Genomic DNA, 25,261 nt, shown 5'->3' on the forward strand with positions numbered 1-25,261 from the left:
CAGCGACGGCGACGCCAAAATGAGCGCAACAATAAAAACAACATGGTGTACTAGGCATGAAAATAACCAAAAAGACAAGTGGTCCGAGAAGGTGGCCAGCCAAGCTGACGCCACCAAAACACCAACCGCCCGCACAAAACACAATACACCCTCCACTTTGTAACCCAAATTAAATCAAAACGCCGCGGCACTCGACCAGCGCGCACTTTGTCGCAGAGGCCTACTTTCTGCTTTAGTTACTTTTGTGAAGTAGAATATTTGTTTAATGCGCGCCTTGTTGTTGTAATTGATTTGTAATTTAAATAATGAGCACACACACACACACACATAGACAAACATATTGCACAAGTGTTTGGTTGAACAATAAAGTACAACGTAAACATACCAATGTCCTTAGCGCGACGACGACGCTGGTTGAGGAGGGTGGTGACGCGGCGTAACAGAAGATAACACACATACAAACACAACGCACTGACACGCGGTCTCTGAAGCGGCAGACGCTTATGCGAACGCGGTTACTACGCGGCGTTACGACAACGGCGTCGTTACGGGGGCGACGGGTGTTAAGGTGAAACGCACGCACACGCGGTACGAAATGCTCTGGCAAGCAGGACGCGGTTTGACTTTGAAGCACAAATTTGTTGTTGTTGTTGTCTTTTTTTGCTTTTATTGTATTTGTGTTTCTGCTTTATTTCACTTTTTTCCGCTGCTGCTCACTCGCTTTCGAATACGCTGCTGCAGAATTTGTTTCGTGCTTCGACTGTCCTCTGACGGACCTGCCAACAATTTTCACAATTTACACACTGAATTTTTTTTTGTTGTTGTTGCACGCCAATTTATTATTATTAATTTTTTTAATAATTTTTTAGCGCAAGCCAAACTTTTCGAAAATATTTTCTTGAATTTCTATTTGCAACTAAATTTGTTTTGGTTGAAATTTAGAATTTACTCCACATTTGCTTTCTTAGCATTTGTGGCGTTTAGTGAAACACACGCGCGCAATTGTTCGCGTTCCAAATTGACCCGACGACTGGAACTCCATGACTGACGTTTGACATCGAAAAAATGTCTTTCCTTACCAGCCAGCCAAAGCCACACACATCGAATCGGCGCAAGCACAACAACGCCGCTGTCGGCGTCGCGGCTGACGTTGACTGTGTCGTCAATGCCAACTGCAGCTGCAGCTTGTGATGGTGGCTGTAACGAAAACATAAATACACACACCAGCATACGTTGGCATCTTACAGCTGCCGAAAAGCACAACCAAGTCAACCATTTACAACAACAATTCCAGCACATTGTTGTATTTGTTGTTTAGTTGAACGCCAGCGTCAGCAGCGCCGTAATTACTCTCGTTTTGTCCGCACATCCTTTCGTATGGCACTTCGCTTGCCGTCCTCGTTGTGTGCTCGTACAGCCGAGTCTGTGTCAGCTGTGACGTAAAGTTATTCGAAAAAGCTCTTTTTGGCTCGGCGTAATGGTGTGCGCGTGTATCCATTACACACACACATACACCCGCATACATAACAGTACACATGCTCAGGCGCGCTCATGTACACACAGAGACAGTTCACGCACTTCCAAAGTTCCATATTCTGGCGCCTTTCCAGCAGGTGTGAAAGTTCCAAAGTTCCAATTTCATTGACTGTGCAGACAACGTGTGCGCCACAGGGTTGCCAAGGTGCTTTGTTATGGCATGAAGGAAAGTAGTAAAGGAAAGAAAAGGTAAAATATGGAATTAATAAAGAAGTAGTTTTTAAGTTGAAGAGGAGCAAAGTACTTTCCGAGTGGTCAATAAAGTTCTAAAGGTCAAGTCCGTTCTCCGAACAGCGGTTGGTTCTGCCGATTTTGTCTCCCGTCAATATTGAATTTAACGTTTATACAAAAGATCCCTTCTTTCTTCCTAAGTAATCTGGTAAGACCTGTGGGGTTTGTACAATACTCTGTGATGTACTTTCAAAATCCTGAAGTACGTTTTCCTCGAGAGATAAGAATTCGTATGAGTGTTCTAGGACACTAGAGCTCTCGCAGGAGTCAAGACTGTTTTCATTTGCATTTTGGCTTCTGCGATTATTGAATTCATCGTTTATCAGAAAGATCCCTTATTTTTTCCGAAGTAATCTTGTAAGACCGGTCAGAGTTTGTAAGAAAAGTACCTTGCCAATACTCTGTGATGTGCTATCAAAACGATGAAGTAGGTTTTCATCGGGAGATAAGAATTCGTAAGAGCGTTCTAAGATCCTAGAGCTTTTGCAGGACCAAGAGTGATCTCATACTTCGTCCTACTTCCTTGGAATCGACCAACCGACATTCGGACCTTCTTTGTTCAATTTACTTGTAAACCCATACTTCTTCATATATCCCTCCTTACTTAGCATCAGATTCCAATAGACTCTAGATCCAAATTTCTACATAATACATTCGGATTTCAATTACTCAATTCAACGACTGGTCTTTAACTGCTAGCCAGCTCAAATTAATCTAGTTATTTTTTATATTAGCTAACAATACACTCTTTAGGTTAGATTAGGTCAAGGGCAGTTCTCTAGAACTGAACAGCGTCTCACTTAGACAGCTTCACCTGTCCTTTGTGGCACTCAAATACTCCTAACGGATCGCCAAAACCCACGTGATTCGATATAGTTCTTAGACTCTATAACCAAGTTCCTATGTCCGCTAAAGTCGATTTCAATCACTTCGTTGGGTTAGTCCGAAAGTTAGCCTACCGAGGTGTTTTAACTTTCTGTAGATAGTGTCACATTTATTGGGAAGGTTTGGTTATTTAAGGATGAGATTTAAGCCTTTTAGTAGATAAAACAGTTACTTTCTTTCTCTTTATCATATATATAAACCCTGAAAAGCTTCATATTTACCTTATCAGCTTATAAAGCTTCCTTAGTCGTCAATTGACCAACCTTAACAAAAGCTTAATCCTGAACTTATAAAGCTTTCAACTTAACATGCGCAAAAATGTATATGGAAAATCTAGTCAAGCCTTCAACCTTTATACCACACGGCTCCCAAAAATGCTCAGTACAGACAAGCACAGATTGACCAGTGGCTTCGCAACTTTTCAAAGAACAAAAATTAGATCGAAAATTGAAATTCATGGTTTATATATCTGTATATAATTTCAGTTCCCTGATATTTAATTATTTATTATTAATAATATTATTATAATATAAGTCAATTGATTTTTCGGTAGGATCTTAAACAGAAAACAAACTTGACTGGAAAAGTGCTACCCATCAGAGAAAGACAGAAACAAAATTTTATATAGATTAAAAATATTAAAAATGAACCCAATTTATTGCCAATAACTTTTAATAATTTTAAAAATATTTATTTAGAATTGTAGTGCGATTAAAAACAGTTCCATCTAATTAATTTTTATCACCACCACAAAAACATACAGTACTTCCCAAACTGTAAGACCAGTGCAGCCCAACTTATTCAGCTGTACATACAATTTTGACATTCAATGCAACGCTGGCATACGAACGTCCCGCACAAAGCAAAAATTGAAAAATTCACGGAATTATTCTTCGCCGTTACGAGGCAAAACGTCAGTTGAGAAACAAATGGCGGATCGATTGTAAGCGTAGCGGAAGAAGTGCGTGTCGAATTTTCCCATAATTTACGGGCAGTGCAAAAATTAAGCTATACACATTGTGCTAAATAGTCTAAAATATATTCACAATCATATATAATTAAGTGAGTATCACAATAGCGGCGCTAATTTGTGTATTTCTAGCAAAGCAAATGCAGCAGCGAGCTGTGAAAATTTTCGCAAAATGTGTGCATATCGGTGAAAAAAGTGTACAAGTGTGTGTGAAAAAATTGCATAAAATATAAATTGGAAACGAGAAATATATGTGAAAGATAGACAACGAACAATTGTGTGTAATAGAATTTATGCAAATAGCGTTTGAGATTTTTGTAGCCAAGTGGGGGGTCTGCAGTGCAGTGGTTTCTTAGATATATGAAGAATTCTGGAAAATACGCTAGCAAACATGAAATTAGCTTAAATATTATTTAAAAGAATAGTATTATTATTACAAAAGCTAGAACGGTTTTACAATAGCATTATTGCTGCTGTGACTAGGCTGGCAGTCACAATTCGCCTCGGCAAACAAATTATAAATTTGTGTAATAACTGCTGCAACTAAATAAACAAAAATTATAAATTTACGCTACAAAATTTGTAAATTTTAGCGTTTCATAGATTTTAGTGTTTAAATACATACGGAAAGCCAAAAATTATAATTTGTTCTTGCTTGCCTATCACCACTTCTGTCATAACTCGAGCTGTATTTGCAGCGTACGCTTTGTGCTGCGTCTTCTTCTTCTCTTGTTCATTCATGATTCTTGACGTCTGCTTTCATACAAATTCGTAGTTGTTTTGCTTACTTTTCTCCTTGGCATTCGCCAATTGGATTTTTCAATGCTGTTCAGTCGGTTGTCGTATATTTTTCGCTAAACGTTTGCGGAAAATCTCGAGATTTGGAAATTTGATTTTTCAATTTCAATTATATTGCGATAATTTGTTACATTGCCAATGCTGTGAATTAACAATTATAAAATTTATAAAAAATTGTTTGTGTAATAAATTGCATATCGTGTTTTAGTCTCTTGAATATATTTGTAAATTGCAAGCAGTCATTGTTTAAGCCACAAATATTGTAAATTAAATTAAATTGTAAATTTCAACTTTAGGCTTCCAGTTTTTAGTAGTTCTGCGTGTTAAATAATAGTTATTGTGCTTAGTTTTGAAAATATACAAAATATATTAATAAAAGTGCATAAAAAGCTGTTAATATACACGGCTGTTGGTGTCAAACGCTTTTAAAACACAACAAAAAAGCAGCAGCTGCGTAAACATTTAAGTGTGGTATACAAAGGTGCGGCTCACTTGTAATCTTTACAAAGAAAAGCCTGTAGACAGCCTGCTGCAACTAGCTACGTCTCCAAGCAACAGCATTACATCAACTGCTGCATTCAACTCTAAAAAGGTAAGTTCTTCCCCTTGTTTGTGCCAGTTTAAAAAAAAAAAATTAATTTGTTTACTGCAAAAGTGTTAATTTTTCTTTTATATTTAGTTGAACGGCTATTTGGAAATAAAAAAAGTTGAATAATTCTACTTCACTTTATTTTTAAAAGCTTTGTCCGCCTTCTGTAAATTTGTCTGTGGAAACTTGTATGCAAAATAAGGTGCTAATATCCCATAATTGGTTTTTTATAAATTCATACGTTTTAAACAAAATTTAACTGGAATTGTTTGAAGTGTATATGAAGTGACTCATTTGCTGTCTTCGGCATAAACAATTATATTTTTCCAAAGGAAATGCGAATGTGATTAAGTAAGTATTAACGTTTTTAACCGGCACAACCTATATATAAGTGATTTAACTGATGTGGTCAAGCGGCTTAATTATAAAATCGTATAAGATGAGTGTGAGTGCGTAAAACTATATTAATGGTTAAAAATAAATAGTGTGTACAAAGTTGTTATTTTGACACCTCAAAACCAATTGCTGTTCTTTTGTTGTTCTAAAAATTATGAAAATTAGTGCAATATTTGTGGAAAAATATTAATTTGAATAATTAAACTACAGTGGAACTTTAACTCGAATCACCATAATCCACAAAAAAACTTTGAGTAAAAATTCGAGTTATGGATATCTTCGCGTTAAAGAAGGTCGAGTTATGGAAGTTCCACAATGTCTGCATACTCAATTTCTAATTCGAAATTAGTTATACCTTCGTAAACTAATATTTCTTTGTAATTCGGCATTCCTTTGCTGGCTTCAGCGCGCTTAACAAATATTTACTTATATATTCAACTTCAACTAGCCTCCATCCAACTCAATCACAAAGTAAATTTCATTATTATCTTATTTTGCACTCATTAAATGCTTGTTTCCTTATTAAACTCTTCATTATGCCTCCTCAAAACACTGATGATTTGTATACTCACTCAACACAGCATTTACTTAATAGTAAGCCGTTACAAAAACAACAAACGTATAGTAGCATTAATCCATTTTAGTGCTGCCGAAACTTAAGCATTCCTTGATATTTCTCCATCTGCGCTTCTTCAGTTATTCTGCTACTTCAATGTTATCTTTTTTTCTGAATTTTTTGACTTTTTATTTGTGCTTAGAAACAAGTTTTGCCAGTTTGCTTGAGGCTCTGAGTCTAACGTCGGGGGCTAAAAGCGGTGGCAATTTCTATACAAGTTCGACATTACAAACAAAAAAAAAAGAACACAAACAGAATTGAAATGTATGCGGAATACTATAAAATAAGATCATAATTAAAAAGTGGTAAACAGTGTAGAGGGAAAAGTTCTGAAGAAAGCAACGAGCTTGAATAGCTGAATGAAGAAAGAGGCGAGTTTGAACACAAAACAAAATAATAAAAGAATAAAAAAAAAAATAAATAGAAAGAAAGAGTAGCAGCCCCTTTAGTATAGCTTTTAATGAATGTGTGCTTCAACCGGCTGCGCAGCTTATACATATATGTATGTATATATGAAAATACATATCTTTAAGTAGACGGAACGCAAGCAGCCACTTGAGCATCTCCAATGACACACTAACAACTATTGTTGCCCCAACTGTCGGTCGGTCGGTCGGTTGGTGGTGTGGTGGAGTAGCCCCAGCAGCTATATAGAAATTTCAATTTAACCCAAAAGTAGATATTGAGAATTTCTGGTTTGCCTGCTGTGCGCCTCATGTGTTTTTGTTTGTGGCAGAATGAAATTGGAATACAAATTCGCAGGCTTTCTTCAAAATATTTACTTAGTGATTGTGTTTTCTTTCATATGTGTAAGAAAGGGAAAATGAAGTAAAATTTTAACAAAATACTTTTAAGAAATTTATACTTTTTTATTAATTTTTTTTTATATAAATAATTTTTTATAAACTATTTTAATTGTCTCTTCAACTTTTTTGCTTATTTAAAGCACATATTTTTTTAATATTTTTTTTTAAATAATTTTTTAAATTAAAAAATTTTATTTTTAATCATTTTTGGTTTAATTTTGAATATTTTTTTATATTTTTTTTCATATTTTTTATATTCTTTTTAATATTTGTTTTTATTTTTTCTATTTTCATTGGTGATTTTTTATATTATTTTATATATTTTTTCATATTTTTTATATATTTTTTTTTATATTTTTTATATTCCTTTTAATATTTGTTTTTATTTTTTTATTTTTTCTATTTTTATTTTTTATTTTTTTTATATATATCTTTTCATATTTTTTTTTATTCATTTTTAATATTTGTTTTTATTTTTTCTATTGTTATTTGTTATATATTTTTCAATTTTTCTATTAATTATTTTAATTTTTTCAAAATTTCATTGTGTCAAAAAAAAAATCAACAAAAAAGCTGCTTGGTATTTCCTTTTCCACTTTAAAGCTTTTAAAACCACATTTTTGCCTTGCACTTGTATTTTTTCGTTCGATTTCGTTGTTCTAATTTATTTTTTAGTCCGAAAATTTGCAAAAAAGAAGCTGCTTGGAATTTTAATGACAATGTGTACTGAAAGCAAAAAACCAACAAAGAAATTGAGAATCTTTTGAAAGGAATTTTATGTAGAAATAAAGTAGTAGGGTGCGGCTCCGCTGATAGGAAAAAAATTCTGTGACATAAAAGTACATTCATTCTAGAAGCTATTAGAGAAAATTTTTTTTTATATTTTTTTTATTAGAGAGAGATTCCAGAGAATGATACTCGCTTTAAAATGTTTCTCTGTGCTTTATAAGGCTTAGAAAATATTTTTTGAAGTGTTTCTAAAATTTGGGTCCAAAAAATTTGAACATCTATGACAATGATCGAGTTAGATGATAGCAATATTGAAATCAAAGATTTTAAAATAAAATGTTATCCTATTATTACTGATTCCATACATATTTACAATATTCTGAGTCAAATTTGAAAACATAAATTTATTTTTTCCTGAAATAAAAATCTCGAAAAGCTACCAATACCAATATTCGAATCAAAGATTTAAAAATAAAATTTGATCATATTTTTTACAGAATCCATACATATTTATAATATTCTGAGTCAAATTGAAAACATAAACTAATTTTTAAGTGAAAAAGAAAATCTCAAAAAGCCGTCTGCATCATCTCTAAGCTTATCAAAATTATTTTTCAATGTCGACATTTTTAAATTAAGAGCGAACTTATCTCCTTTCAAAATTTAAATTATCACGCCCCCAATTCTAATTGTCACGCCATAAATTTCAATGCTCTATTTGAAAAAAAAAATATTTTTTCTTCTGTTGCGAATTAATATTTCACACATGACTGCTGTCTCTCTTGATAAAATCTAGAAATATTCGAAAAATGCTGCTATACAAATAGCATAAATTGCGCTGTGATTCGATTCAATTTGCTGCAGCGATTTCAATTGAAGCAAAATAATCAAAATAAAAAATGAAAAATACAAGAACAAATCATATAAAATGCGATTTATGGCGAGAATCCCACCAAAAAAATGTTACCCAATGTAGCAAAGCGAAACACCCAGCAGAGCAGCTATTTACGCAACAATTGCCAGCTTAGAACCACATGGGTGTATATATCTCTATATGGGTGTGTATGCTTTTGCCTCCAGCTGAAAGCAGCAGCTGCTGGCTCTGGTTGACGACTGACAACGATTCAGCGCAGTGGATCCCACAAAATATGTAAATATATTGGGGAATATGGGGCGCACAAATTTAATGAGGATGCATTCAATTAAATTCATATTTTTCACTTTACAGCAACAACAACAAGTATAATAATAATAATATGTGTGGGTGCATTGTGATGTGCTTGGTGCGCTGTGTTCGTAGGGAGGATGGTGACGGGCTATGCTGGGTGCCAATAAAAATTGAAAAATGCTGAATATGCCTCACTGTTAGCTGAACTGCCACACTAGGGTGGTTGAGTGACTGTGTGGGAGCGCAATGCCACCTCTTTGCTAGCTTTATACCCTCCTCCTACTACATTCTGTGTTCAATAAATTTTGAACAGTTCCTTGTTTGCTTCGCTTTGATCAATACAGTCTTTGACAAAGAACACACATTTTTTAAAGGAATTTGACACAAGCTTTTGTCGTGTCTGTCCGTCTCTCGGTTTGCTCTGTCTGCTTAGCTGTGTCTTCTTCAGAAAATGCAGCGCCGCGGATTTGAGTGTCTCAAATTTTTGTTGCATTCATATAAAATGTTTTGTTTTTTGTTGTTGTTGTAGCTGTTTGCTGGAATTGTTTTGTAAGACAATTTGTGGCAACAGTGATTTTTAGTTGCTTGTGTATAATTTTATTTACGAAGATAGCAATTTAATGCGCTTAAAGAGCTTGTGTGGGAGGACGAGGGTACTTGAGTCTGCTGTCTATAGTTGAAATACATTTTTTTATGTCTTAGAATTTTTTGTAAATTTTTTATGAGTAATACTTAATCAGAGTAGTAAGAATTTTTAAAATAATTTAAAAATTATAAATTATTTTTATTTCGGAAAATTTTTATTGAAAAAAAAAATTAAAATCAAATTAAAAAAAAAAATGAAAAAATTAAATAAAAAATTTAAAAAAGATGAAAAAAACATATAAATTTTATAAAAAGTTGAAAAATTGTTATAATTTTGTATAAAAAATTATTTATAATATTAAAAAATCTAATATAACTAACTAAAGCAATGCATACAAAAAAAAAAATAAAATTAAAATAAAAGACATTTATTAATATAAATTAAATTAGTTATTAATTATTTATTAATATCATTTAACAATAAGAAATAAATAAAAAACTTTAAAACTAGAAAAAAATAAAAATTAAAAAAAATTTTCAAATAAATAAAAAAGAATAATATTAATTTTGCCTAGGTTTTTCTATTTTTACATATTGTAAAAAAAATTATTTTCTTCAAACATAAAATATTTTCAATCTTTTACACCCATCTCAATCAAACGAAACTGATTGCTATTATCTCCTGAACAAATAATTACCCATGCGCTGTCTTGCAGCTGTGCAACATGTATTAACGGCACCAAGGTAATTATTTTCAACCCTCATAATCGTCTGCAAACATAATTGCTCACCATTTTTAACCCATCTTTTGCAGATAATCGCTGCAACACAACGAGTGAGCTATTAGCCCACCTCCCTCACACTGCGTAGTTAACTAAAGTTACGCTCAGCCTTCTAGTAAATTCAACCCTCAATTTGAATACCGCGTTTATCGTCGACACTTGGTTGCCGTTGCTTGGTTTGCTGTTTGTTTTTTCTTTCACTTAACTACGAACCCCTGAAAAATTGTGTTTGTTGTTTACTTATTTTTGTTACTGTTTTCTTTGATTTCTTCGCCTTTGTGGCTTTCAAGCACACACACCCAACCCGTTTGTCTGCCAGGTGACTGCACGCTTTTTGGACACCCTTAGGTGTTTGTTGAAGTTTAATACAGGTTTTTGTTAAATTTTCAATTGATTTTGTATCCCTAAAGTATTTTTTTTTCTACACTGTCTTAACCATTCTTTCTTATCCTCCATTTGTAGGGTTCTTTAAGTTTACTTTTGTTTTGTTTGTTTCAACCCTTTTTCTTATTCTCGCTGTAGTTTCGCGTATGCGGTTGGCAAGGTTAAGACAAACGTTTAAACTCGTGAATTTTGGATGGTTACAGGTAGTTGACGGCTTTACTCATTTTTGAAGAGATATTAACTTAGGACATTTAAATTTATTTAAAGCTTAAATTCAATTATCTTAATCCTGTTTGATTTTTTCTTATCGTAAATATTAATCTGAGGAATTAAGTCAGCGATGAATTAGTGATGAAGAATCAGAATATGAGGTTTTATATAGCAAGTCTTTAAATACGATTTGTGAAGCAAGTACAGAATCAATAAAACCAAATATTACTTATATAAAGCACACTTTAAAAAAGAGATGATGCTATAGAACATGGTTTTGGATAAATTTGTTCCAGGAATCGAATTTTTCTTCTTCGAAAACTTTTTAAAAATGCCTCTCTTAGTAAAATTTTTAATAAAAAATACGTACAATACACACATATAACTTTTGTGAAGCACACACGTTTTCAAAATTGTTGTTATATGGTAAATTAATCGTGGAAACATGGGGATATTTTGAGTTACAGCTTCGGAATAACTTTCAGGATTCTCTCAAATGATTTTTTTATGTAAGATTATCTTAATTAAAGATTACCTTAGTAAAAACACAAAATTGGACAAATATGTTTCAGGTTTAAATTTTTTTTTGACAAAACGGTACTATGAATATTTAAGTAAACTATAAGAAAATGATAAACATATAATATATAAACGGTCTACAAAATAAATTCGTGAAAAATCGAAGGTAAACATATCGATTTTGTCAACGAATGAACATTGATATATTTCCAATAGAGAAAATTAACAAACAATTAAAGGTTAGCAGTGCCTAAAACAAAAAAAATTATTTTTTTTTTATTATAAAAGATCGTTAAAATCATAAAAAATAACAATATATATTTTATTCTCTCAAAAATTGAGAGCTTATGTGGCAAAGAAATATAATTAAAGATCTGTAACTAAAAATTCATATGTTAACTATATTTTGTAATATTTTACACAACTATTTTATAATAAACATCATTCGCAGAGAGTGTGAACATAATTTCTTTATTATTACATCAAAGTCTTACCTTTAAGTACCGTTAATGACCGCATTCGGTTCTACTCGTCACACCACTTAATTTTCCCATGAACGAAAAATTAGCACCACGTCCAAGTGAACTTTCTGCTCCTCTCCAAACATATGTATATACAACCATTTCTAGTTACTAGTTGTAATACAGTTATTTATGCTTGTCTATATGTTTATTACGCCCTACAAACAAACACATTACTGATTCAAGCATTTAACTCATAACGTGTAAGTTTCCACGTGCCAATTTTTGCTTTATTTTATATATGTATATTTGAACATATTTTGTTTTTGTTTGTATCTGGTCATGGTGAAAAAAATTTTTAAACGTAATAATATGCCGACACTGAAAAGTCATAACTTTAATGTATAACGTAACGCTTGTAATGTAACATTCAAGCTGATAAGTAAACGTACGCTTGGGTGTGATGAGGAAAACGTACGGACAAGAGACGAACGAAGACCATGCGACGACCACACTAACGACTTAGTTTACATAATAGACCAGCAGTAGGTTTGAAGATACACACATATAGGCTTTGGTAGTTAATGATTGAGTAAGACTATGTGGTACCGTTAAATGCTTGAAGTGATGCCAACAACCCACATATTTGAAATTTACATATTTGTTTGTTGTTGTAGAGTTCAAAGATAGATAGACCAAGAAAGCATGCTCTTTACTGAGTTTAAACGCATACATATGTAAGCTGTTGGGTGGCTATTTAAGCATAGAAACCCGGAAAACTTGCAATAACTAAGTTTCGAAAGAAAGATAGCACATAAGAGAGGTTAGCTGCTGTAAGATCTTCCATATATTATATGTAGTTGAGTCTACACAGCTTCACCAACTCAAAACTACACACACAACACTCAAAAGGGTTACTCCAGCGCGCTCGAGTACATTAGCATCGTCACAAAGTCATACATGAGAGTATGAAAAACAAAGAAGAAGAACTAGAATTTACATTGAAAACTGTAAACATAATGTATAGCTCCCTTAGGAAGCATCGTACACTATGTTGGGGGGCAATGCTGCAGCGTTAGCATGCTAGCTGGCGGCACCATGACCTCCTCGCGCTTACGAGTTCATGCAGTTGATATGCGTGTTCACACTTCGAACACGAAGCACTTGTGTTTTTGTCTATGTGTGTGTATCTTATGTATTGCCTATAAATTTTCATAACTTCTAGTTTTATTTATGTATGGTCCATACATACTTATTTACTATTGTTGTTGTTGTTAATCTTTGTGTATATCTCTTCGCAGTTTTCTTTCTCAATCTCTTTTTCGATTCACATTTATTTTTTCCCACAGTCAGTTTTTTTTCAATATCATTTATTCTATTGTTGATTTTTTGTTGGGCTTGCATATTTTATAGTCTTTTTTGTTTATTTTTTTTATTTTATTTATTTTTATTTTTACTTTTTAATTTTTATTTGTTTTATTTTTATTTTTTTTTGTTGTTTTTCAAAATTTTTTTAGTTTTATTTTATTTCTGTTTTTTTTTTTTTTTAATTTGTATACGTTTTCGTCATCATTTGAATTTTTTATTTGTTGTTTTTCTTTTATTTTTAAATTCTATAAGTAATCGTCTTTAAATTTATTTTCAATTTCTTTCTCATTCTTCTCTCTTGTTCGTTTTTTGATTGATTTTTTAAAGCACTTGAAAGTGTCTTATATTTCCTATATTCTTCAAATATTTTTTAATACCTGATTTACTTATTCTATCATCCACGAATGCGTTGTTAGATTTTTATAGCTTTATGTTTGTTATAAATTTCTTTACTATATTTTGTTATTTCTTGAAATTTCTTTATGTCAATCTATAAGTTAACATGCCACAATAATGCTGTGACTATAATTTAATTATGTTGTGGCATGGTTTTGAAAAACTATTTCTTCTAAATCCGATCTGAAAGCACGGTTGTAGTTAGTTTCTTGGAAAATTTTGCATGAATATTTACAAAATTGGTTATAACTTGAATTCGGTGATCTAAATTATCTAATTCAGGTCTTAAAAAAGTTTTTAAAAATCTTTTTTTTAAAATAGTTCTGTAAAATATATCCTGGTGGTAATCACTTGGCGCTATGTCCGGGCTATATGGTGGATACGAAAAAACCTCCCATCCAAGCTCCCGTAGCTTCTGACGAGTCATCAAATAAGTGTATGATCTGGCGTTGTCCTGGTGGAACACTACACCCTTCTTGTTGGCCATTCTGTATGCTTCTGGTCGATCGCATTTCCAGACCTCAAGCCTTCCAGGCTGTCAATCCAGGTTTGGCCACTGTTTGGGACGATTCACCGGCCTTCGACCACGACCGTTTTCGCTTGATATTGTCGTATGTGATCCGTCGCCAGTCACCATCCGGTTCAAAAATGTGTCGACTTCGTTCCGTTTCAGCAGCATATCGCAGGAGTTGATTCGGTCCAGAAGTTTTTTTGCGTCAAATCATGCTGCGCGCAAATATCAAGCTTTTTTGTGTATCCAGCCTTCTGCAGCTGGTTTAAAATGGTTTGGCGACTAACTCCCATCTCTTGGGCGTTGTTACGAGGTACCACATGCCGGTCTAACTCGATGTTTTCCATGATTTGATCGGTATTCGTGGTCATAGGTCTTCCGCTGGCTGGATTATCCATGGTGTCGCTTTTACCCCCTCTGAATCGTCGAAACTATTTCTCCGCAGTTCGAAGTGATAGAGTCACTTCACGTTACGGAACGTTTCTCTAGCGGATTTGCCTTTAACGAAGGAAAACTTTAAAATAGCCCGAATTTCGGCGTTAGTGAACTCCATATTTACATGTCTATAACTGTTGAACGTAATATTCAAATTAATCATGCATAGCGTCGTTTTGTGGGTTATGTCAAGACCTTTCAAAGATGTATATTATTCCCAGATACGAGCTCTGTAGCCGCGAAATTCAAAAGATAAAAGGCCAACGTAATATTAAAATAAGAAACATAGAATATCAACTGCATTCAAAACACTCTTAACAGCTTAAGTCGACTTAAGCCATTTTTAACTTAATTCCAATAGATTTAATTAGATTTGTGCTGTAATTACAAAGCTTTGGTTTCCTTGAGCGAACCACCAGCAACATAAAAGACACACATATTAAAGAGCATTTTCTTAGAGTTTCAAGTTTTAAGTTTCTGCGCGCTCAGTGCTTGAGTACCCGCTGAGCAAAAGTCAAGAAAAAAATAAAATAAAATTTACCTGCACACATGCACGTATTTACATACACAGTTTTAGGTTCACAAAACCAGTATTGGGCTCCACAAAGCTGCTTTGCTAGCCACAGTTTATTAACCGCTTCAAGTGTGTTCTGCGCTCTTCAAGCTTCCACGCTGCCGACTCTTACTGGTTTTCGTCGCTTGGCGCAGCTGATTCTACACAACAATTGCTAAATTCGATTTTCGCGTTCAAATTGTAAATTGTTGTTGTTGTTCAAACATAATTACATACACTTGCGCGTGTTTACCGTAACTACTCGCTGAGAGTTGCGTTTTGTAGTCCACATTGCTAAGCGCGTTCGCTCATCCGCCGCATTGTTGTGCGCTTAGTAATTTGCATATGCGTCGCTTACCGCATAAGTCGCTTATTAATTAATTATATTTTTTTTTTCGATTTTTTTTGCTTTGATTATAAATGTAACGAACGTTGTTGTGTGTAGTCTTTCGTTGTTGGTTTGCTTTACAAAAATTTCACACTTTTCGGTTCAACGTTTTTTTTGTGACCGTCTTTGTCTCGTTTGGTTTTTTTTTTTTGTTTTTGTCGTTTTTCTTATTTTTGCTCTTCTCTTACACATATCCATTCGACGGCTCATGAATATATTCAGTTTTTGTTTGTTATTCTCTTACCTGTACCATTTTTTGTCAAGGTCGTCTATACATGTCTCTATATACTGGCTTTGTTTTTGTTTTTGTATTTCTTATTATGTTGGTAATTTATCAATTTTTATATTGTTTGGTTTTCTAGGTCTGCCTTTTTTGCCATTTATGAAATCTATTATTTTTATTAATTTGCTTATGGGTTTAGTGTTGCGAGATTCGACGATTTCAGTCGCCCTAAATATCTTTTCAATTGTTTGTGATTTTGATGAAGAGTTTGCAATTTTTAGGTTAATTTTTATTATCTCTTTTTATGTGTTGTATTGAAATTTTAAAGTTTTTTTTTTAATTTTTTTACTCTTATTTTTAGTGTTTATTGTGTTCTCTTTTTAGAACCAACTTCATCACTTTCATTATTTTGACGAAATCTTCCATTATGAATGAGTATAAAAGCAGCGAAAGCTTTAATCCAAATAGAATAAAGAACTCCTTTTGTTGTTTGATAGAACTTATGTTTGTTATATGTAAATATCTTAGTCATCTTTACTTTCTCGATTTTAGTTCAACGTTCACTTCGAGATTCCCCAAATGTGTCTTCAATTTGTTTTGAATTAATAATTTATTCCTAACTTTTTTATATTTTTTTTCTGAACCATCAACATCTCAAGAATATTGTGTGAAAGTTTTAGGACATTCGGAGAGAAACTAACGAAGTTACAGCAGGTTGAATAACGGTACCTTCAGCTACCTGCGCTGAGTGTACAAAACTTTGTATCGATTTTCCCAAATATGTCATTTTTAAAGTCGGTGACCAGCCTACAGGAAAAACTACTGCATCGATCGTTTTGAAATTTTGAACAAATATTCTACATATATATAGCTCTCGAATGACGTCGAGTTTTTAATTACTAACAATTTTACAATAACAAATAGGTCGATTTTTTCGTCTAAAATCGTCATTTGGCTTGAAAATGGTACCAAAAATTGAAAAAATGAAAAATTAAAAAAAACTCGACGTCAATTGAAAGATAAACTAATAAACTGAAGAAAGCATTTTGATTTTTTGGTTTCGGATGATCCAGTGATGCTGTAGGCTGGTCACCGCACAACAACTTTTTTTCGAGGTGCCTGCAGAGATCGACGATAAATGCGTTATTCCTCGATATTTTTCGATAAAACTTTTTTTAAGTATTCTTCAAATGTTGTATTTTCATACAATAATAAGTAAAATAAACCTACAGCAATATTTTTTTCTAAAAAAATTCATGAAAAAAGGTCTTTTTTTAACGAAACAAACCTTACCCCCCTTAAGGTTCTATGCCGAAGTGTTTATTCTTCCTAAAATCTTTGCTGGAAAACCTCGAAGGACCTGAACTTTTTTCATGTATTATAATTACTGGAGAGACTATGGTCTTTACTGTTTCAAAAGAAGCTCGATCATATATGGCTGGATCAAGATCTTCAATTTAATTCATCATTAACCTCATTCAAATATAGATATTGTTCAAATATCTTGAGATCCTCGATTTTACACTCTCTTAATATTACAGTAAAAAGCAATATTTTCGAAAAAATGAGTTAGTGTTGCCCAAGGGTGGTCTTTTTCCAGGAGATTTTGATAATTCTACAGGGTTAACATGGAATTGCAACCCTGTGTTTTCTAAAACTCGCAATGATTAGTCCAATGTATAGCAAATACAAAAACTAAAGCATTTTAAAATTTTTTAAACAATATTTAAATATTGCTTGGTCTTAAACATTTTATGAAAAACATTTTTTAAATTTCGAACTAGGTGGCAACCTCACAAAGCCACACTGGCTAGGAACTACACAAACTAAAGCATTTTAACACTTTTTAAGCATTATTTAAGTCTCGCTTAGGCTTGAACTGTATTTTGAAAATACATTTTTATAATTTCGAACTAGGTGGCATCTTCCAATGTTATGTATTTGCAATACTATCTGATTTAATAACCTCTAATTCATACCAAAGTCGATTATAGATAGATTTTAGATTTATGGATAGACTATAGATTTAATATATGTTTCCAACCAGAAATTTCAATATACGATATCAATATACAGATTGCCAACTAACAAAAATTTTCAAAATCAATAAAAAAATGTGTACATGTAGTTTTTTTAGTTTTTAAAATATTCTAATTTCAATTTATAAAAGAAAAATAATTTTCTAATAGGAGGCAACTCTGTAAAGTAATATTTTTTAAATTCAACTCGCTTCAACTTATTTCTTGTTGAATTCAGTTCTGTAAACATTGATAAATCTCCAAATCCCCTAACAAGAATGAGACAAATCCACCACAGTAAGCGCCACCAAATCATCATTTACGTCAACTTAAAATATTTTCTTTTGACAAACACTTGTCATCAGCGCAAGAGCTCGAGTGGAAAATATAGTATTATTTGCAGCGAGCGAGCGAGACCAATACGTACGACCTTGAACAAGGCCGTCATTTCAATCAAACCAAAAATAATAAAAATTCATTTAACAAGAGAAAATGGCAAAAGCAACGACAACAAAGCCAAACACAAAGAGACAGTCGCTTGCAGCGCACAGTCACTCAGTCAGTCAGCTAGCCATCCATCAAAAGTAAACATTTCAAATTTTTGCAAAAATTTGTTTTCGCTCACATTCGAGAAAGGGTGTGTCATCATGCGAGGCAGCAATGCGTTCGCCAACACTCACTCAAATACATATTTATTTATGCATTGATATTGTAGTGCATATAATCCACTACTCTATGGTTGACTCCACAAGCTGTTGCTGTTAATGTTGTTATTGTTAGTGCTGTCAGTTGTCGCTCGAAATGCAGTTTGCGAGACAACAAAGCAAAAGCGAAGTGCATTCCCACGAATTTCAACAATTTTTGAAGCACTCAGTTGTTGCTGTTTTATTTTACTTGCGAGTTTACAACAAAAAAATACTTTCTGTTTCACTTTAGGATGGTGTTTTCATATTTTCTTTATTTTATTTGGTTTATTTTTTAAATTTTTCTTTTGATAGATATTAATTACTTTTTTATTTTATTTTTTTATATAAAAAGTTTTTGACCCAGTTCTTCTATTTTTCCGAAAAAAATTCAGTTTTCACTTCATATACATATTGTTGTTTTTAGTCCCAGCTGTTTGTTGTGCTGCGATATGTAAGTTCCTCTGGCACAAGTTAGCCTTTTGAAGCCTAAAAGCTTTAAATTTTTTATTTGTATTTAACGACTTAATGTGCCTTAAGTACTTAAGTTGCTTCAGATTTAAATTTCGAATGTTGCAGTGGAATTTTTTCATAGTACTGAAAAAGTTTAGTCCAACAAACGCATTACTGACTTTCTGAGCTACTGCTTTAGCTGAAACAAAAATAGGATTTTTAAATAATTTATTTATGTGGAAATCGATGAGGCAGTTTTTTGAGTAAGCTCTGAATTTGTAAGGGTTTCCGATGTTCTTGGAATTATTAGCTTATTTTGACTTTATTTCTATTTCTCAAAAGTTTATTTATATCTTCATTTTAATTCAGTATTATTGACAACAGGTCTTTGTAGGAAAATTCAATTTCTTGCATTAAAAAAGTTTATAAAACCCGAAATCCTTGCCTACATTTAGGCTTGTTACTTATTTTTTTATTCGAAGACACATAGCCAGACCGAAACTGGTATAGGTAAATATTGTAATTTAGTCATTTTTTATATAGAATAAAAAAAAATTAAATTTAAAAATTGAAAAAAAAAAATAAAAATTAATAAATAATGCTTAAAGGATATAAATATTTAAGCTAAAAATCTAATAAAATTTTCGAAGTTTTTTGTCCGCTCGTAACTCTTTGGTAGTATGTAGTATCTGCGGCAGACTAAGATTTACCCGATTATCTTGGTCTTCCACGTTTCCTATAGTTTCATATATTTATGTATTAATTAAGGGACTAGACCAGTACAGAGTCAAAAAAAGTCCTACTTTGGGAGTAAAGAAAAATAAAAACTACGCTTGGACTGGTATTTTTTCAATATTTTACCAATTTAATAATATTTTCAGGCCCCTAAAGCTTCATTCCAGCCACACAAATACGTGGCTATATTATTAAAGCTCTAGTTTGACCGAAGCCATAAAATAATCAAAAAAAATTAATGTTAAAAAATCAGAATTGCGTAATAATCGAAAAAACCGTTGCCTACATTTAGGCGCCCAAAGCTTATTTTTTCGAAGACACATACCTATATCAGAAATATTAAAATGATCAGTTAGAAAATAAATAAATGAGAGGAGGGACGTTCATTGGAATGCTATTATGCATGAAAATCCAGAAATTTAACTATTTCGCTTGTTTCCAAAAATAATTTCCCCCGAGATTTGCCACAATATTTGCTTCCTAGTGCGTTATAAACATAACAAGCTAAATAAAGCGCAATATTTATAGGAATTTTTATTTACAGAGCTTCTAAAAGCGTTAGCTAATTAAGTGTAACCCCCTCCTTAACTACAAGATAAACCCCTTAAAACACAAACTAGTCAAAAAGCTAAAAATACCACTTAGCTCATTGCCAAAAACCTCCAACCGCGAGCAATTTGATTCATTCAAGCGACTAATTGTCTGGCAAACGTGGCCAAAAGCGCGTCTACGGAGTAGTATAATACAAATATGAGCACATTCAGTGAGCAACCAAGTTCTAACACCGTTGCATAGTGGTAAGGCGAGTAAAGCGGAGCTCCTCGACAAGGGTGATGGCGTGTTTATAATATTTGTATTCATATATTTGCATATATTTCTGTATGTCTGTATATTTGAGTCGATTATTTACATATTTCAACGCGTGCTGGTGATTTGTTCGCAGCACATGACTGCTGTGCGCACGCGCAAACTTTTCATTCATGCCACGAAACCGTACATGGGCACTAAGCATCTTGCGGGCGTGGAAAGCGCCTATGTAGTCGAACCCCACCCAAAATGCGGCATAATTTCATAACTGAAATGTTCTTATTACTTGTTTTTCGCTTGTCACAAACACAAATTACGAAAACATGCGCTGCATGAGTGAGCTCGCCTGCCTGTCTTGGGCAAGGGAGCTGCCTCGCTAGTGCTGTCAGAGTGTGGTGTGTGTAAATGTGCAGTCAGAAAATCAATAAAATGCTGTTAAAGGACCGTTGTTAGTGGCTGTGGTTGAGTGACAGCCAGGAGGCGGCAGCACATTTAGATGTGAGTAAAATTATGGCTGCGAAGAGGGCGGTTTGGACTGAGTATAGTATATGTCTCTATGCGTGCGTGTTTCATTTCTTGTTTACGCTTACATACTTGAATTATGTATGCTTTTCTGTGGTGTGGGTGGCATATCTGTTTGTAGTGCCTTACTATTGTTCATATTTGCATGGCAAACGTTGTAGCTGGTGTAGTTGCTATGTTGTGGTAGCGAGTAGCAAACGAACACTCGCTAGGATACTGAGTGAAGCTTTAGGCTTTAGGTATGAGACAATCGCTGGGAGTATTGACTATTGAGGTCTTGGTCAACAGTTAAAGAAAGGACTAAAATATATCTTAAAAATAAGTGTAATAATCGAAAATATCGTTGCCTACATTTAAGCGCTATATGCTTTTTTTAGCGTAGACATACACCTGAAACAGAAATGTTGCAGTGAGCAGTTATATAGTGGAAATGTATGAGAATAGTAAGCTTAAAGTAGTAATTAGCACCAAAATCAGATAAAGCTATAAAGAATTAAGAATAATTAAAAAACATTTCTTCTAAATTTCGTATTTCTTCAAAATTATCGAAAATGAATAAAATATTGTAGATAGTTAATTAAATGTTTTTTACACATATGTATATATTTGAGGTTGCCACTTTTTCATAAAATAATGATGTTATTAAAATTGAAAATTTGTTTTTTTTTAAAGCTTGAATATTGAAAACAATCTTGATAGAAATTTTTGCGAAAAAAAACTATATATTTTATATAACGGTATTTTTAAATAATTGTAAATAAATTTAGTTCAGTTGTTTCGCAGGACGTAATTTTTTGTTTCAAGACCTACGTTTTCCTTATTAATTTAAAAAAATAATAAAATATTAATTTTAGTCTTTTCTTTAATTATAAATGCTTGCTTTTCATCGTTTTTTAATAGTTCATATTTAATATTTTTTAATTATTGTTTTTTTAATATTTTTTATGTTTTTAAAATTATTCTTGTTTATGTAATTTTTTCAAATTAATTTTTAAATTATTTAAATTTTTTTTATTTTTTTTTGTTATATACATTTTTGTTTGTTATCTTTTATTATTTTATTATTGTTTATAAGTTATATTTATATTCATAATTTTTATTATTTATTTTTAATTAATTTCTTTAATTTTATTTATCATGATTTTCTTTTAGATTATTTTTGAAAAATTAAAAATTATTTTTTGTCCATATTATTGTTATTTATTTTTTTAGTTCTTATATTAAAATATTTTTATATAATTTTTTTAGATTTTATCTACTTAGTATATATTTTTTATTTTGATATTATTTTATTGTCTTATTAATTTTTTCAAATTATATTTTTATAATTTTTTATTTTTCAATTTTACTTATTTTATTTTATTTACAATAGTTTATTATATTTTTTTTTATCAATTATTTTTAAAGAAAATATTTTTGTTCAATATTTTTTAAATATTTTTCCATCTTCTTTTATTTATATATTTTTCCAAAATTATTTTTCTGTTTTTACTCAATAAAAAAATTAAAAAAAATTTCAATTACTTTTAGCTTCCGCATATTTTTATTATTATTTTTTCTGTATATACAAATAAATGCACATATTTTCCTCATGAGATTCCGCTCTATCGCCCGGCAAACTAAAATCATTAAGTCAGAGTAGCGGAAAACTGATTTCGTGCCGCGCTTATCGCGTAAAAGCTACACAAATATATATACACACACATAAGCATTTAAATGTATATATATAAATGTATTTATGAATGAAATTATGCTTAATGAAGGGTAACAAAAATGTTGATATTACACAAATTTAATTCACATAAAAAAGCACTAAAAATTTCTACACAACGGAAGCGTGTAGCCGGCGTTGCTGCCACCCTGCGTCGCTGATAGTTGTGATTGTGGCACTAAAAGCGCTACGTGCATTATGCGCGCTTACAAAATCATTACAAGCTCAAGCTCCACCCAAAACGCCTACACGCAGCGCTGACGTATACGTTGACGTATCCGTTGCACATAATATACACGGTGTGTCACCAGGAAATGCAGCATTTGTTTGCTCGGCTGCAAACTGTGTGTGGGTTAGCTTTTATACAAACATACATACAAACTTTAGCTGACGGTTAGCGAAAATATTCAATAGTAAAATCCACGCCTTTAGCAAAATACTCTGAACTGCCGTTGCGCGCCTTATCTACGTTGCGCGTTGACTTTAGTTACCTAATAAAGATTTTGTTTGCCTTTTCAGGGCAGCTATCAAGCGACATGAAGACACAATGGCAAAATGGCTGTATGACAAAACTGTTGAAAGTCAACTTAACTAAACTGGGTTAAATGGCAGTTGTGCTAATCTGCTGTGCAGTAAAGTGTATGTTAATATGTACTCGCTCGGTAAATTTATGCGAAAATGATAAAGCTATCATATTTTTATTAGCATTCTAATGTCGCTCAGCGTGTATTTTGCATTATTTATACTAGTTGGCGTAACGGTGAAGTAATGTGAGTACAGCGTTATTGAATTACGTTGCTGTAATGTGGCGGGGAAAACTCTGATAGTTGGGCTGCAATAAAATTGTTGGAAATGTTAAATTTATGGAAACTTTAGTTTTGTGTGTTTTTTTAGGTTATTAAATTTTTTGAAAAATTATTTCTTTTTAAATCTCAAAATTTTTATTTATAAAATAGTTGTGTTTGAAAAGAATATTTTAATGAATATATTCATTTACTCCTTCTAAACTATTCTCTTTTGATTTTTTTAGAAAAAAAAATATTTTCATTTAAATTAACCCAAAATTTCAAAATAAATTTTTTGAATATTTCAATTATTTCTAATAGAAAACTATTTGTATTTCAAATTTATTGTTTTTTTTTATAGATTTGAATATCTAACTTTCCTATTTCCTGTATCAATACATTATTAATATCATTTCTGATGAAATATTGTATGGAAGAGAGTTGCCAAGTGTCAAAAACGAATCTGAAACTCACCAAACGTGTTTAGGAACAATAAATTTTGAATTATAAAAATCATTATGAAATCTTCCTAAACTTTATTGAGTAGAGTTGCCATCTTTTGGGAAAAGTAAAATATAATTTTCGATTTTTTTTTGTAAATTTGAATATTTTTCTTTCTTATTTCCTTTATCAAGTCATTATTACTATTATTTTTTGATGTTTTCTAATATTGTGTAGCAATATTATATGACATAGAGTTGCCAAGTGTCAAAAAATTATTCAAATTCTCATCAAATGTGTTTAAAAACAATATTCAGGGATATTTTCAGTTATCAAAGACGTTAAAAAGTCTTTACAAACGTTATTGATTTATATTGTAAGTAGAGTTGCCACCTGTTGGGCAAAGTCAAACTAAACAACAGTTTATAAAATGTTGAAAAAATCAGTTTACAAATATATTTCAAAGTAGTTTTGGCAAAAAATTAAATTCATACACATTTTGGAGAACAGAGTTGCCATGTATTCAAAAATTACAACTGCCCAAAAATTTTAAAATTATTTTCAAAAATAATATCCAATACTATTATTTATTATTATAGAGTGCTGTATTAAAAAATTATAGCAATCGATTTTTTGCAGAGTTGCCACCTTGTTAAAGAGTAAAAAAGCTTAAAAAATGTATCCAAAAACGCTAACTACTCATATTTAACTTGAGAAAAACGGCCGGATATTCGGTATGTTTAAAAAAAATGTAAGCTTATGTATTTTTATTAGTAAAAATATTTTTTTTTAGTAAATTGGAAAATGTTTAAAAGTTTTTTTTAAGCATTTTTTTAATTTTTTCTTTGTGTTTCTTTTTATTTATTTTTGCTTCAAAAACTAAATGTCAACAACCCTTACCTCTCTACCAAAAAAACACATTTTTTAAACCAACTAAGCATTTAATTTGCAATTATCTCATGCAAATGATTACCAACACTTAACCTCGTAAGTGCCGGTCAAATCCGCAAAGTAAACAAAAACAACAACAACCGAAAACCGAAAACCAACAAACTGTAAACTCCAATTAGACGATATGTTGCGAAGAATTTCGCAAATCCATGCTTGACCAGGCGAAGAGGTCTATGCATAATGATCAATAGTCACACGCACACATGAACATATGTTTAAGTACAACAAAAAAGAAACGTCTAATAATGCCGCTGGCTATGCAGTCAAGTGCCGCAGCGGTCAATAAACGCAAATTGAGGAAGAAGCAGTAGAAGAGGCAGCAAATACAATTAGACAAATATGCGAGTGAAGGAAGTGGTGCTGCTGATGGCGGAAGAATACCTCTATGCATGTGTGTGTGTGTGTTTGTTGGTTTTTATATATATTTTTTCTTTTTTTCTCTTGGTGGGTGCTCATAAAGTAGCAGACATTAGCCGCAGGCGCATTGCAGCCAATCGCTTGGCAAATGATGTATGTGTGGCTGTGTGAGTGCGTGTATATTAAAATGCGATTTAATGAGTTTGAGTGTGTGTGTTTTTGCGTCCATTAGCGCCGCATGAGCGCTTAATATAAGTGA

The 25,261-nt window shown here is 32.1% G+C and overlaps 1 protein-coding gene across 6 annotated transcripts in view; it reads left to right on the top strand.

The window, feature by feature from the left end:
* The first annotated feature begins 3,554 nt into the window (after window positions 1-3,554).
* LOC105218156 (EEIG family member 2) overlaps window positions 3,555-25,261 on the top strand; it is a 151,155-nt gene continuing 129,448 nt past the window's right edge. For 4 of the 6 annotated variants that reach the window (XM_054227907.1, XM_054227910.1, XM_054227913.1 and 1 more), the window contains exons 1-2: window positions 3,555-3,714; window positions 4,717-5,012. The gene's annotated coding sequence lies outside the window, so the exon portion shown is untranslated. Of the gene's footprint in view, window positions 5,013-25,261 lie in introns of all 6 variants that reach the window. The other 2 variants (XM_054227912.1, XM_054227908.1) reach the window with 2 other exon arrangements.

The sequence above is a fragment of the Zeugodacus cucurbitae genome, chromosome 3 (genome assembly GCF_028554725.1).
Source record: "Zeugodacus cucurbitae isolate PBARC_wt_2022May chromosome 3, idZeuCucr1.2, whole genome shotgun sequence".
Taxonomy (NCBI): Eukaryota; Metazoa; Arthropoda; class Insecta; order Diptera; family Tephritidae; genus Zeugodacus; species Zeugodacus cucurbitae.